The sequence below is a fragment of the Ovis canadensis genome, chromosome 13, assembly GCF_042477335.2.
Source record: "Ovis canadensis isolate MfBH-ARS-UI-01 breed Bighorn chromosome 13, ARS-UI_OviCan_v2, whole genome shotgun sequence".
NCBI lineage: Eukaryota > Metazoa > Chordata > Mammalia > Artiodactyla > Bovidae > Ovis > Ovis canadensis.
The window spans coordinates 92,631,327-92,644,793 of NC_091257.1; the positions used below are offsets into that span (position 1 = coordinate 92,631,327).

At 39.8% G+C, this 13,467-nt stretch overlaps 1 protein-coding gene across 18 annotated transcripts in view; it reads right to left on the reverse strand.

Moving 5' to 3' along the window:
* Positions 1-13,467, reverse strand: part of STAU1 (staufen double-stranded RNA binding protein 1) — a 62,251-nt gene that overhangs the window by 44,519 nt on the left and 4,265 nt on the right. For 16 of the 18 annotated variants that reach the window (XR_011248285.1, XR_011248284.1, XM_069548800.1 and 13 more), the window contains exon 2: positions 7,498-7,568. The exons of the other annotated variants lie outside the window; for them this stretch is intronic. The gene's annotated coding sequence lies outside the window, so the exon portion shown is untranslated. The remainder of the gene's footprint in view (positions 1-7,497; positions 7,569-13,467) is intronic. 18 annotated transcript variants of the gene reach the window in all.

Consider the following 13,467-nt stretch of genomic DNA (forward strand, 5'->3'; position numbering starts at 1 on the left):
TTTAAAACACAAAGACTCCAGTTTTCCCTGAGGCTGGAAACACTTGACTGTGAAGCCTGTGGTGTGCTGTTTCCTTGCCTCCTGCCTCCAGCACAGATGAGAATCATTCATCTCCTGATTTTTTCCCCTAATTGAGGAGCTTGAGATACCAACTCAAGAAACCATTTCATCCTATTCTCAAATCCTAAATTTATGGAATACAAACAAAGGACTACAACATTGTGAGTGGTGAGATGACAAGAGTTATGGGTACCTCTTTTTAAAAATTCCTAATTCCAAGTCCCCCCAGATCCTAACTTGGGCCTGGCGACATAAAAATCTCATAAAAAACAGTCTCACCTGGCAATTTCCACTTTACAAGTGTCAAGTACTTTTTAATGGGTTGCAGTAAGGGGAATATGGGCACATTACAAAAGCATTTTGAAAAATTGCACATGATGTGCTAAAAAGTGATCAGGCACAAAATGCACATCTCTAACTCAGCAATGAATCTACCAAAACTGGGCCATACTGAGTGCACAGCCTGAGTGACTCAATACACAAAAAGGCAGATCCTTCTAGAAACAGTTTACAGAACTACCTACAGTACTGCTTAGTACTAATCCCTTTCAACTAACAGACTACTAAGTTGCTGCAGTATGAAACACCTACTTCAGCAATTATGGGAAAACATCGTTTCTATTACTAATATCCATTTTCCAACAGGATTAACACATAACATAAAGTGTCCATACTTTTGTGCAATCAACACATCATTCCCCTTTGTAGTAAGTGATGTTTCCAAACAAGATGTGTTTTTTAAAGAAAGGAAGGAAGGAAAGAAAAAGAAAAGAAAAAAGTCATCCCAATTCTGGACAAGCTTTTAAGAGCCAAAACACTGCAACTAAGTATTTCCCCTTCTTGCCTTTATTATTAAGTTGGTGCAAACGTAACTGCAATTTTGCCCTGTTGAACTCTGCCATTTGATACTGGAAATACATCCTTAAATGTGGTTATGTTGTATTAATATATCATTTTAATGCACATTTCTCACTTTTTTTTGCTAACGACATTATTTGCTATTTATTTAATATTTAGACTATGGAAATGATGTTAAACAACAAATTCAAGTAAGTTTTTAATTCAAGTTCAAAATGAGTTGTAAAGCAGTGGAGACAACTCACAACATCAACAACGCATTTGGCACAGGAATTGCTAATGAACGTACAATGCAGTGATAGTTCAAGAAGTTTTGCACGGAGATGAGAGCCTTGAAGATGAGTGTAGTGGATGGCCATCAGAAGTTGACAATGACCAACTGAGAGCAATCATCAAAGCTGATCCTCTTATAACTACACAAGAGGTTGCAAAGAACTCAACACCTACCATCTACAGCCACTGAGCATTTGAAACAAATTGGAAGGGTGAAAAAATTCAGTAAGTGGGTGCCTTGTGGGCTGACCAGAAATCACACAAAAAAATCATCGTTCTGAAGCGTCACCTTCTCTTGCTCTACGCCAACAACAAACCATTTCTCGATCAGATTGTGACATGCAACGAAAAATGTCATTAAAAAAGTTGTCATTTTGGGAGGAGGGTGGCAAAAAAAAAAAAAAAAAGTTGTCATTTTATATGACAACTGGCAAAGACCAGCTCAGTGGCTAGACTGAGAAGAAGCTCCACATCACTTCCCAAAGCCAAAGCTGCACCAGAGAAAGGTCATGGCCACTGTTTGGTGGTCTGCTGCCTGGCTGATCCAGTATAGCTTTCTGAATCCTGGCAAAATCATTACATCTGAGAAGTATGTTCAGCAAATTGATGAGATGCACCAAAAACTGCAATGCCCGCAGCTGGTATTGGTCAACACAAAGGGCCGAATTCTTTTCCACAACATCCAATCGCATGTCGCACAACACTTCAAAAGTTGAACGAACTGGGCTACAAAGTTTTGCCTCCTCCATCATATTCACCTGACCTCTCACCAAACGACCACCACTTCAAGCATCTTGAGAACTTTTTGCAGGGAAAAATGCTTCCACAACCAGCAGGAGGCACAAAATGCTTTCCATGAGTTCGTTGAATCCTGAAGCCAGGATTTTCATGCTACAGGAATAAACTAACTTATTTCTCATTGACAAAAATATGTTGACTGTAATGGTCCCTACTTTGAGTAATAAAGGTGTGTTTGAGCCTAGTTATGATGAAATTCATGATCTGAAACCACAATTACTTCTGTGCCAACTTAATAAATCTTACACAGTACAGGTACACAGATATGAAGGATCTGTGCTTCACCATAACAGAACTTTAGCAGCACCAACAGCAATTTTGATACATTTATTCACTATTCAACAAAATCTATTAAGCCTCTACTACATGTGAACTCTTCTATGGCAGACTGTACATTCTCAAATGCTAGAAACTACTTGTTAAACTTTTCCTCAAAGACACAAGAAGAGCTCTTTAAGCAACCAACTGTACATCTATTAATCTGTTCTCCACAGCTTCTGAGAGGCTTCACTCTCAGAGAAACTTTGTCAACAACAAAAAGTTAAGGAACAAACCACTTTTCCTATAAAAGTCTTGAAATATACCTAATATACCCACATCATTCCCTTACATCCAACATGTTACTTCCAAGATCCTTCTCCCAGACATCTTTCTAGCTATAATGAGGTTATACAGTTTTCTGCAAGTGAACTCACTCCCCCAACCACCACTTCACCCTACCTTCACCTCCCCCCCAAGCATCCTCCACCCCCTACCCCCCAAAGACAGCACTTCACTGACTCCAAAGGTTATCCAAACACCCGTAGGCAGAGCACCAGAAGCACAGAAACACGGCAATCATTATCATCCTACATAATCATTTCCAAAAAGACAATGTCAACGTCAAGCAAATAATGTTCAACAGCAGGCCCATATATCAAATCACACAACAATAAAAGGTTCTTCAAAAGAAATATGACTGAACTACTTAAGAGGGAAAAAAAAGAGAGACGGCAATGTACTTGGTGCCCAGGAGAGAGACACAGGACAAACAGCCAAGCTGAGGCACAATCACTTGCAAGACAATAAAGTGAGCCAAAAATAACGCCTGGAAGCCCAGACTAGTCAAGACCTCTGCACCCAATACAAGAGCCTGACTGCAGTCCCTCACACAGTTGGCCCGATGCCACGTGGGCAACGGACAACTTTCTTTCCACACAAATGTAACCATTGGGTAGTCCACTTAAACAAATACTTCCTAAAAGAGAATTCATTATTAACTGTTTATCACAGAAAAGCTAGCACATCATATCCTATGCTAAAGTGAAAAAAAAAAAAAGATTTCCCTCTGCAGCCTGCTGCTGCTACTGCTGCTAAGTCGCTTCAGTCGTGTCCGACTCTGTGCGACCCCATAGACGGCAGCCCACCAGGCTTCCCCTGTCCCTGGGATTCTCCAGGCAAGAACACTGGAGTGGGTTGCCATTTCCTTCTCCAATGCATGAAAGTGAAAAGTGAAAGGGAAGTCGCTCAGTCGTGTCCGACTCCTAGCGACCCCATGGACTGCAGCCCACCAGGCTCCCCCGTCCATGGATTTTCCAGGCAAGAGGACTGGAGTCGGGTGCCACTGCCTTCTCTGTTCTGCAGCCTAGCAAGTTGCAAATCTTTCTTTTCTAGGCTTGAAACCTTATCAAGAGCTCCCCACCCCACCAATCTCCCTTCTTCTAGAAGAAACTCTTAAAAATAACACAAATACATTATTTTTGTAAATACGAAGTGGGTTTGAGAGGTCGGTATGTTTTTTTGGCTATGCAGCGCAACTTGTGGGATCTTCTATAATTCACCAACCAGCAACTGAACTGGACCCTCAGTAGTGAAAGCAAGGAATTCTAACCACTGGACCACCAGGGCACTCCCAAAATGGAAATGTTTTTAAATCAAAATGAATATCCATCTGTGATTCGCCAGAGACTTTTAAGAGTAGTACTGTGTACCATATCTTGAATAAGAAGGGGCCTGGTTCAACTCCGTTAATTGGCTTTTCCTTTCAGAGAAGAGAAATTATAGACTGTAGCCCTGTGCCATCTACCTAGAAACACAACAGCATTTACCATCATCTTCAGGCAAAACGGACCAGTGCCAAGCATGACGTTTCTAAGAAACCAGCCTTGCTGTTAAGTGTGTGCTCATCTGTGTCCAACTCTTTGTAACTTCACAGACTGCAGCCCACCAGACTTCTCTGACCATGTAATTTTCCAGGCAAGAACACTGGAGTGGGTTGCCATTTCCTTCTCCAGGGGACCTTCCCAACCAGGGATTGAACCCACGTCACCTGCATTGGTAGGTGGATTCTTTACCAATGAGCCACTTGGGAAGCCTTTTGCTGCTAAGTAGCAACCAACAATGTTAAATCAGATCAAACTTTTGAGGTGTAGCTTTCAGTTCTACAGACAGCAATTATATGTCTAACTCCTGGCAATCCATTGCTTGCTTGCCTCAGTTTGCCCAAAGCACCACGTACAGGCTCTTTGACAAAGCCTCAGTTGTAGTGATCTGAAAGCTACAACCCTGAAGGAGTCCTGAGGCACTGTAACAGTTACTCAGTTCTTTGAAAAGAAAAGCATTTTACAAATTCAGTGTGATGAGTGCCTATATATCCTTTTCCCTGGGCTTTGTATAACTTAGTTTCTTTTGCATCAATTTCCCCATTCCCAAGGAAAGCAAGGGCTCACTTGTCTCCTAATCACCACCTCAGAGAGAGGGTGTGAGGATGGGCTTCCAGTTCTTACAGGGAGACGGCTACAGAGCACCAAGCAGGGTCGGTGCTTGCAGTGTGTTTTGCAGTGTCCTGATCAAGGATCAAAGATGGAGAAGGTCTATACAGTCAACAAAAACAAGACCAGGAGCTGACTGTGGCTCAGATCATGAACTCCTTGTTGCCAAATTCAGATTTAAATTGAAGAAAATAGGGAAAACCGCTAGACCATTCAGGTGTGACCTAAATCAAATCCCTTATGATTATACACTGGAAGTGAGAAATAGATTTAAGGGCCTAGATCTGATAGATAGAGTGCCTGATGAACTACGGAATGAGGTTCCTGACATTGTATAGGAGACAGGGATCAAGACCATCCCCATGGAAAAGAAATGCAAAAAAGCAAAATGGCTGTCTGGGGAGGCCTTACAAATAGCTGTGAAAAGAAGAGAGGCGAAAAGCAAAGGAGAAAAGGAAGGATATAAGCATCTGAATGCAGAGTTCCAAAGAATACCAAGAAGAGATAAGAAAACCTTCTTCAGCGATCAATGCAAAGAAATAGAGGAAAAGAACAGGATGGGAAAGACTAGAGATCTCAAGAAAATTAGAGATCCCAAGGGAACATTTCATGCAAAGATGGGCTCAATAAAGGACAGAAATGGTATGGACCTAACAGAAGCAGAAGATATTAAGAGGTAGCAAGAATACACAGAAGAACTGTACAAAAAAGATCTTCACGACCCAGATAAGCATGATGATGTGATCACTCATCTAGAGCCAGACATCTTGGAATGTGAAGTCAAGTGGGCCTTAGAAAGCCATCACTACAAACAAAGCTAGTGGAGGTGATGGCATTCCAGTGGAGCTCTTTCAAATCCTGAAAGACGATGCTGTCAAAGTGCTGCACTCAATATGCCAGCAAATTTGGAAAACTCAGCAGTGGCCACAGGACAGGAAAAGGTCCGTTTTCATTCCAATCCCAAAGAAAGGTAATGCCAAAGAATGCTCAAACTATCGCACAATTGCACTCATCTCACATGCTAGTAATGTTCAAAATTCTCCAAGCCAGGCTGCAGCAATACATGAACCGTGAACTTCCTAATGTTCAAGCTGGTTTTAGAAAAGGCAGAGGAACCAGAGATCAAATTGCCAACATCCACTGGATCATGGAAAAAGCAAGAGAGTTCCAGAAAAAACATCTATTTCTGCTTTATTGACTATGCCAAAGCCTTTGACTGTGTGGATCACAATAAACTGCGGAAAATTCTTCAAGAGATGGGAATACCAGACCACCTGACCTGCCTCTTGAGAAATCTGTATGCAGGTCAGGAAGCAACAGTTAGAACTGGACATGGAACAACAGACTGGTTCCAAATAGGAAAAGGAGTACATCAAGGTTGTATATTGTCACCCTGCTTATTTAACTTATATGCAGAGTACATCATGAGAAACGCCGGAGTGGAAGAAACACAAGCTGGAATCAAGATTGCCAGGAGAAATATCAATAACCTCAGATATGCAGATGACACCACCCTTATGGCAGAAAGTGAAAAGGAGCTAAAAAGCCTCTTGATGAAAGTGAAAGAGGAGAGCGAAAAAGTTGGCTTAAAGCTCAACATTCAGAAAACGAAGATCATGGCATCTGGTCCCATCACTTCATGGGAAATAGATGGGGAAACAGTGTCAGACTTTATTTTGGGGGGCTCCAAAATCACTGCAGATGGTGACTGCAGCCATAAAATTAAAAGATGCTTACTCCTTGGAAGGAAAGTTATGACCAACCTAGATACTATATTCAAAAGCAGAGACATTACTTTGCCGACTAAGGTCCGTCTAGTCAAGGCTATGGCTTTTCCTGTGGCCATATATGGATGTGAGAGTTGGACTGTGAAGAAGGCTGAGTGCCGAAGAATTGATGCTTTTGAACTGTGGTATTGGAGAAGACTCTTGAGAGTCCCTTGGCCTGCAAGGAGATCCAACCAATCCATTCTGAAGGAGATCAGCCCTGGGATTTCTTTGGAAGGAATGATGCTAAAGCTGAAGCTCCAGTACTTTGGCCACCTCATGCAAAGAGTTGATTCACTGGAAAAGACTCTGATGCTGGGAGGGATTGGGGGCAGGAGAAGGGGACGACCGAGGATGAGATGTGTGGATGGCATCACGGACTCAATGGACGTGAGACTGAGTGAACTCCGGGAGATGGCGATGGACAGGGAGGTCTGGCGTGCTGCAATTCATGGGGTCGCAAAGAGTCGGACACGACTGAGCGACTGAACTGATCAAGGACTGTAAAATCCTGAACACACTTACTGTAAATCTTTTTTGGTTGAGACAATCAAAAGCAGCCAGTGAGAAATGGAATTTGTTTTCATTCACAATAGAAAATGATGCAGAATTATTCCCACCAGCTTGAAAACCAAGTTTAGCAAAAATCAAAGGCAAATCTCTAAATAAATCTTTAAATCAAAGGCAAACTCAAGTTTCTATGACCAAGATGCTAAGTTTAATACCACTTCAGTGATCAGTTTTCATGTCTCTACATTTAAAGTACATGGTAGGGCTGGCTAGAAGGTTTTACATTATTTCAACAATTTTCCCTGTATTTACTTTCGAATTAAATCCCAAGAGTAAAAAGAAATCAAACTGCATAAAGTTTCTTCTGTTTCTCTAATATTATAGCCAGAAGTAAAAGCCACTTGCCATATAAATCACCGAAGAATTCAAAAACATTAAAGATTATGAACAAGCCTCAAATTATACAGCCAAATTATGCATACCTTAAAAACAAGTGCTTCAGCAACAATGTTGTTTTGGTTCAGTTCTGAGAGGTTACGTGGTTAGGAAACTCCTGGAAAATAAGAAAGCATGGTACTTTACTAGAGTCGATCTTTTTTGAAAACAAAGATATATACTGCTGAAGTTTGGGGGAGACTAAAAGTTTACAAGGGAAGTTTCTGAAAGCATGAAGTCAAGGCTTGCAGCAGCACACTGTAGCATCTACTAGGAGACACAACTGTCTGGGAACTAACTGGGTACAAAGCACTTTGCAGACACAAACATAAGAGACAATAGAAATTTCCTTTTCAAGTCTTAATTACTTCCTGCTAAGTGAACTATGAATACCTCGGAAATTAATTTTTTAAAAGAAACTCAAGGGAACTCCCTGGCGGTCCGGCAGTTGGGGCTCCACTGTTTCAGTGCCCAGGGCACGGGCTCAATCGATTGCTCACCGGGGATCTAAGATCCTGCAAGCTGCATGGTGTGGCCGAAAAGGGAAAAAAGGATCTGGACATAAAATATTTTCCAACCACACAAGTCTGATTTTTAAATTTGCAGCCCCCCTTTTAACTACTGGTTAAATACTTTAGGGCATAAATGTCCTTACCATATGCTTGATGATGCAAATGCAATTACATGGAAAAATTTACAAAAAGGCACTCTGTACACAAGTACTCTTATATTAAACTGCAAAATATGAAAAAACACATTACCTCTAGTAAATCTAAAATCATAATCATTCTTTAGAACTGGATTTCAGGTAACATAAGAGTTTAACTCTCAAACTCCCAAGTCTCATTTACCTAGCGGCTCCTCTTTAAATGGCCAATAGTCAGTAACAAACAGAATTCCTTACCTTGAGATGCTTTTTGCATGCTTACAAAATAAAATAATTTTAATGTTGCTCATTTCAATTTCACACTGCTACTGTGATTAATAAGCAATAAAAAGTAGCTTTGCTGTCCAACTAATTTCAAAAATACAATCATGAGTTCTAATGTTCTACAGTATTTTAACAACCCAAGTTCTTTCTGTAAATAGTATACTAGACTAACAATTTTCCAATCTAGAACCCTACTGTTCCACAACCTTGCCCATTCAAAGACGAGCATGAATGGAAACTGAAAAGGCCTGTGCAGAGCCCAAACAGGTGTCTAAGGCCACCTAACAGAGCCTGCACCTTTGATCAATGGGGCTTTCCTCGATCCAAGCCCATCTAAATCTATGCTGAATGCTTTTGGTAGGTTTGGTTTTCCAGCCCAAACCTGAAGTTAAAAAAATAAAATGGGGGATTTCCCTGGTGGTCCAGTGGCTGGGACTCCATGCTCCCAATGCAGGAGCCCTGGGTTTGATCCCCGGTTGGAGAACTAGATCCCACATGCCTTCACTAGGAATTCACACATTTCAACGAAAGGTCCCACGTGCTGCAACTAACATTTAGCACAGCCAAATAAATTAATTAATTTTTAAAAAATTTAGATGGACTAAAACACCTGCTATTAATAGAGTCAGAAAACAGTGAGAAACAACTGCCAACAACTCAACAGCAAGGAAAATGGGGGTGGGGGGAGCAGTCTACAACCACTTGGATTTCAAATGTCTCAACACATGTAAGTGATAGCTGAGATTCACAGACACATTCACATTTCCATGAGCAAACTTTTTCTTTAAATCCCCAACCATTTCCAAAGCCATCATGGTTATTATCAGTGTATGTTTATAGCACTCACGCCAAGAAGCAGCAGAGAAGACTATAGGTTAAGCCCAACTCCCTTTCTTTCCCACTCAAGAAACACACTAGAATGCAAGAGAGTGAACTAAACTCACTGTTGTATTCACTCAACAAGTCATTCCTGAACACCTCTACTACATTGTAGGCACTATTCTGGGCACCAGGGAGAGAGGAGTACACAAGTTCCTGTCCTCACGGACTCCACATTCGTATAGGAACAACCCTGAACCTGACACAAATTTAAATAAATAATTTACAGTAGCATTTTAATTAGTAGTAACATCATTTGTAATACACATTACCTCATCACTAAAGAAGACACAACAAAACATAAAAGGCACCTTGGCTGCAAGACACTGCTGTAGGATAAGGGCGGACTAGCTATTACAGGGCTGTTTGGGTGAGGTACAGAAAACTTTTTTTTAACAGCTTGATTACAGCTCAGAATTTTATTTGGTAAACAAAGGATAGTGCACCCTCAAGGCGTTGAGGGCAGGCCAACCTAGAAGGAGTGGCCAAGAAAGCTCTTGACTGGGGATCTGAGTCTGGGTCCCAACTTTGGTGCTCAGCTGAATCACCCTGAGCAACTTACTCTGTAGGCTCCACCTTGTAATATGTTAGATAGGGTTACTACCACCAGTTTCATATGATTAATAAACCATAATCATATTATTCCTCGGTAGATTAACTGGTAATGTAGGTGAAATGCTTGTAAACGATGACATGTCAAACCAAAGTCAGCTGTTAAACATCATTTTCTTAGGGTACATAGTAACCAACACTATAATACTAACAAATCATGTTTAAGATACATTATTTGAGAAAGAAAAAAATATATAGGACTTTCCTGGGGGTCCAGGGGTTAAGAGTCCACACTTTCACTGCAGGGGGCATGGATTTGATCCCTGGTTGGGGAACTAAGCTCTCACATCCCTTGTAACAGGGCAAAAAAAGACTGTACCAAACTTAAAAACAACCTCATCCCCTTCAAAAAATATTTTTTTACTTTATTCTTTTTTGTTTGGTGTTTAATAAATTCTGAGTTAACAGGGAAAAATAGTTCCCTGAAGCAGTCATCCTCTAACTGTTCCAGACTCTAAAGGTTCATTCTACTGCAAACCAAAAGGAAACTCATTTACCTGACCATATTTGACTGTCATCTAGGTAAAGTGTCATGGAGCTTCAATGAGCAGGTTAAATTGTACAACAAAGAACATAAGCCTCCAAGAATAATCAGACTTATTATTACATATAAATTCTCTGCTACAGAGGAAAGGACCACCTAGCATTTTGTACCAAATCCACAATGGCAATGGCAGACAGTGGCCCTATTTGTATCAGGATGGAATCTGCAAGGGTAGAAAATTCATGCCTCAATTAATTTTAATCTATAGAAAGCATGGACTTCAAAAAAGAAAATAATGAGAATTAGACAAGATCTAGGTAGATCCCAAAGCTCCTGCCTGAGAGGAGCTAATACAGTAACCACTTAAGAACCATTATCTGCTCACTCCCTTCCCAGAAAAGACCTATTTCCAACACCTTTTCCTGATTAATGAGACACACTTACAACACCTTGGTTGCGATTAAACACAGAATGGAAACACCATCTCACTAAAACCCCAAAACCAAAGGCACACTTAGGTTCACCGACCTAGCCTTTTAAGACTAGCCGTGAGAGATGACGACTGCAGAGTTGGAGAACCAAAGAGGCTTCTCGTTCAGGGGATCATCAATTCAAAGAAAGTGAAAAAGAAACTGTTTAAGAGGCAGTCCAATACCAAATAGAAAGTTACATTAAATATTCTGAGTACCGTCAGCCAGGAAATGAATGTTAGAAATGGCTGAGAACCAAAGAGGGCAACAGCCCTATAAAGTTAGAGGCTTAGTTAACTCATTTCCAATAAAGCAGAATAACATGACTCTAAAGAAACTAGTTTTCTTAGCAACAATCTTGTCTACAGTTAATCAATCATTTATAATAAACTTCATGAAGGGAGATTATAGCAATAATTTAGGGAAAGGCTAATGAAACCTCCTCCTCCCCATTTACTTCTAAGCCCTACCCTCAACCTTTGAATCAGCCTAACCGTTTATAAGTTGACTGGAGCAATCTATCACAACAAATAAAAGGAAACTGTAAATCCAAGCTACTTCAAGGAAATGACACAACATTCATTTAAGACTGAGTATTACTGAGCCAGACTTTTTCCCAAATTGGTCTAAAGCCTTACTGAACAAAATTCATCCTAACTGCCGTGAGTAGGAGAATTGGGAAGACAGCACTGTTGACCAGCAGAATCAATTATCCTCAACAAAAAGCACCTGAGAATTAGAGACGGTGTTGCTCAGTAGAAAGAGCTCAGGACCCGCTCCAGTACTGGGCCTCCTGAACAGACCTCTGCTATTACAACCCTTCACTGCAAAGACAGCTCAGGAGGATCAGAAATACAATATAAAATGTCCACTTCAACTTCTAGCACAAAAGAAGAGCTCAATGAACAGCAGCTTTTATATTATTAAATAAATTCAATCTGACCTTTCAGATTCCTTTGCTGCATCAAGTAACTCTCTCCCTGTAATCCTAACCTGGCACATGGTAAGAGCTCAATAAATAGTAGCAAATATTATTATCCAGCAAATTCACTGATCCTGTCCTCAGTCATAAAACATCTATAAATATAAACTTACAGTTACATACCACTTGTAAAAAAAAAAAAATATTTAAATGGAAGTAGAGAACATGCTGATTAAAATCAACCCACACTGACTGGGTAACCAACTGTACCGATACCTCAGGTAGACAAACAATCTGATGAGCAACCATTTTCATTTTGGGAAAAGACCCCAGGGCACTTAAATAAGTTTTCTTAGACTTTGTAATTCAGCAGACATTTCAAAAGGCCTCTAGGATAATTATGACCTCTATTATATGATAAAACAATTTTCTGTTTTGCTTTCATTATCATTAAAAACTCACAAAGTCATCACACTTTTCCAAATTAGATTCCAGTTTAAACAGAAGCAGATGGGCTACAAATTTAATATTTAGAAGACCAATTTTTAATTGAAAGCAAATACATTCTTGGATAGATTTTCCTACTTTTGTTTTCAGTAAATATACTTTGAGGGAGTCCCCTGAATATATTCCTTTAACAATTGAACATGTGTTATTTCAGAAAATATAATTAAGTCTGAAGAGTTTGCTTCTACCTCCATTTATCTGGAGACACAAATCACTTTACATCAGCCTTATTCACTTTTATGGAAATGTACATATTTAAAACAAACAAGCTACTGGCAGTAATTTCCTCATTCTACCATTTTATTAAAATAATTATCTTTGATAGTTCAGAGCATTTTTTAGTTCAGAGCATGAAGCTGTCAGCAAAATATATCCAAGCCATCCATCTGGCAGTATTTGTTAAGATCAATATAGCTGCATATTTATAATCTTATTATCTCCTTATGTGAGAAAAAAGGATCTGATCAACATTACTCAAACTTTATAATACTTGATACATGGATAAGCACATCTTCATGCAAAAAGTTCTTAGAACAATTCCCTGTAGAAAGCAAAGTTCTGGGACTTCCTGGTGGTCCAGAGGTTAAGATTCTGGGTTTCTACTGCAGAGGGCACGGGTTCAATCCCTGGTCAGGGAAGTTGCACATGCTGCACGATGCAGCCAAAAACATAAAGCGAAGAGTTCTGTAACTAAAATAAAAGTTGGAAACAGAAGTCAGCAAAGCTCTCGGCTTTCAGGATCAAGGAATACCTTGTAGAATTGTCTCAATTTAAGATTAACTCTGGTAGATAATCACGCCGTGTGCTGATATTATAATTTACTTGGAAATGTACTGAAAATAAAGCAGATTAATGAATTAAAAGAGATGGACAGACAGAAATGGCACGTGATAAAGCAAATATAATAAAATAATGGCAGAAAGTGGTAAATATAGAGGTGTACACTAAAATTCTTCAAACTCTGTTATATGTGTGAAAAATTTCACAACAAAATGTTAGGGAAAAATAACCATAGCAACTAAAATGTCTTCTCATGGTTAAATGTATATATTTTTTGGAAGAGCATAAATAAAACCTGGTCAAAACCAAGCATTTAAGGAAAAGCCCATACAGAAAATTCACCAAAAGCATTTTAACTACAAAGGTCTCTGTCACAAGAAGTTAATCTGAAACAATCTGTTATAGATCTAATGTGAAACAAAAATATGCTAT